We start from the raw sequence: 2,669 nt of genomic DNA on the forward strand, positions 1-2,669 counted from the left end.
GACGCCATCAATCCATAATTGCATCGGAACACCCCTGATTTTTAGCCAAGCGATTCTTTGAAACGGAATATACTCTCCATTCCATATTTTCCGGCTTTTAAACCAAATATTCCACACTTCTTCATTTCTTGACATCAAGAAATCCATGTGTTCCTCTGTATCAAAGACGATGAGCACATTTAGAGCTCCGATATATCTCACTTGGTCATTCCTGAGACCAAGCTGCTTCCTTATTTCTTTTATTTTTCTAATCTGTTCCAGCTCTTGTAGTTCACCTAGCACAACTTTTCCTCTCCAGTTAATATAGGCTTTTGACTCATTAGCAAAATTGAGTCCAATTTGTTCCTCCTGCTGTATCTTCTTGCCAGCCACCACCCCTGCCCAACTCACTCCTTTTTTTAAGGCTGCACCATCTTTCACCTCAGGCCTGATGTGTTCGTTGTTTACTTGTTGTGCCGGTTTCTCCACCCATCTCTTACCTTTATTAACCTTATCATTTTTCACAATCTTCACAAATTTTGACACATTTGCTCTAATTTTCCATCCGTAGAAACTAATCTGGTTCAGAGCCTTTACCATTTTTTCGGGGTCGATAATCTTGATGAATCTTAGAAAACCAAATCGCTGACCCCTTTTATCCAATTTCTTCGCTATATAAGCATCAACAATCTGGCCATAATTCCTACATTCAGTCCATAGCTCACCATCAGAGATTTGGGGATGTATGTTTGCGATATAGAAGGTTATTGCTTTTTCTTTCATTTGTTCTTCCGTTTGCTGGTTGCTGTGTTGCTTTGAGTTCTCACCAAGATTTTCGATTTCTCCCTCCTCTCTTTCCATTTGGTCTCACTTTCAAAAGGGATAAATTCATGGAACAATACCCATGTTTTAATATTAGTTAACATAACTTTATTCAAGAGCCAAATATTTTATTCTCCCAAAACAATATTATTAATTTTAGAACAAAATTTAATAATATTTAATTTAGGGTATTATATTAATAATAATGATGATAAATAACAATAGTATATATTAAAAACTTTTCTTAGATAGCGTTTGTTTATTAAAAAATTTTCTAGCATGTTAATTATCATCAATATTGACCATATATAATTTCTAAATATTACATAACTTATCAAATTTTGATTAAAAATTTACATATTTAATAATACCATAAGAAATAATAAAGAATTATATACTTTAATTATCGTATCTAAATAATGTTGATACATTATATTTTAACAAAATTAGTATAATTATATGTTTTATCAAAACCTTGACAAATACATCTTTTAAATCGAGTAAAACTTTTGAATTATATCACAAATCATAAAATATACTGCTTGCAGCGAATAATATTTCATATTTTGATATTTTTGTGATATCATACTTATGGATGTTATCTTATTTCTTTGATTAATACCCATATCATAATTATTATTATTATAATTTATTTTGGATTGTATTTATGTAAATATATAGGCATGTTATATATATCACAAAATTTAATGTTAATATATTTGTGAATATATCCCTTTTTATATAACATACTATAAGATAAAAATAGGGGTTACACATCCTAGGAATTTTGTTGATACACTTTGTGTGGACGCGACTCGGCTCGGTTCGACTCGGCTTGGTTCGACTTGCTTTCGACACGGTTAGGTCCGGCTCAAGCCCGACGTCACGACATTCCTCCGTCGTGCGCCCCAGAGTTCGACACGCGAAGCACGGAAAGCCGCGGCCTTTCCCGCCGACACATCACCATGACATCACCTTAGTGATGTCATGATGATGTCACCTATTTTGTCTAATGTTGAAAATTATGAATATGTGAAGAAATATGACGAAACACAATTCATCTCTTTAGTGGCCTTCGCCTGTTTCGTCGTCTGTGGGCTTCTTCAGGCCCAATGTTTGGCCCAATGTTTGTTTCGCCGAGTTATGTATGTGTTTCGTCATAGTCTGTGTCAGTATAGTATATATAACCCCTCATAGTTTCTGTGTGAAACTGATGAGCACAGAGAGACTTAGTGAGAGTCGGTTAAAACATTGTTTGTATATGTTTGTGGTTGTACTCATCCATAATCAATAGATATTGAATCTTTGGTTATTCCGTGTGTTTTGCACTTTGTTTGGTTTGCACCGTCACGGGGATTCCGCACCCGTTACCGTGTTTGTGATAAACAAGGATAGGTTTTCGTTATCGATCCACCGGAAAAACGGGACCTACAATTGGTATCAGAGCTTTGGCTCTAATCCTTGTTTAAAATCAAACATCGTTGGATTTTATCAAGTGTTAGAATTGTTTGTGGTTCATTTTCTGAAAACTATTGTTCTTGAAAAGTCATAATTTTCTGGAAAATGAACTCTTAAAAATCTGTCAAAATCGTGTTGTTTTGCTATAGTTTTAGTGAAAACCCTGTTTTATTGCATGTGTGCATGTTTAGAGTTTGGTTTTTATTGAAAGTTTTAAGCAAAATAGTGTTTGAAAATTTATCAGTTCATCAGATCTTCAAAAGGTTCATATGTGTTCTTCAAATCATTCACTTTTTGATCTTTTGTAAACTAACTGTTTAAGTTGTTGATGAATTTAAAGTTAAAGGCTAAAAGGTTTGATTAAAATATTGTGTCACCATACGGTTTGGTAAGATAGACATGCTGAAAGT

The sequence above is a fragment of the Helianthus annuus genome, chromosome 13 (assembly GCF_002127325.2).
Source record: "Helianthus annuus cultivar XRQ/B chromosome 13, HanXRQr2.0-SUNRISE, whole genome shotgun sequence".
NCBI lineage: Eukaryota > Viridiplantae > Streptophyta > Magnoliopsida > Asterales > Asteraceae > Helianthus > Helianthus annuus.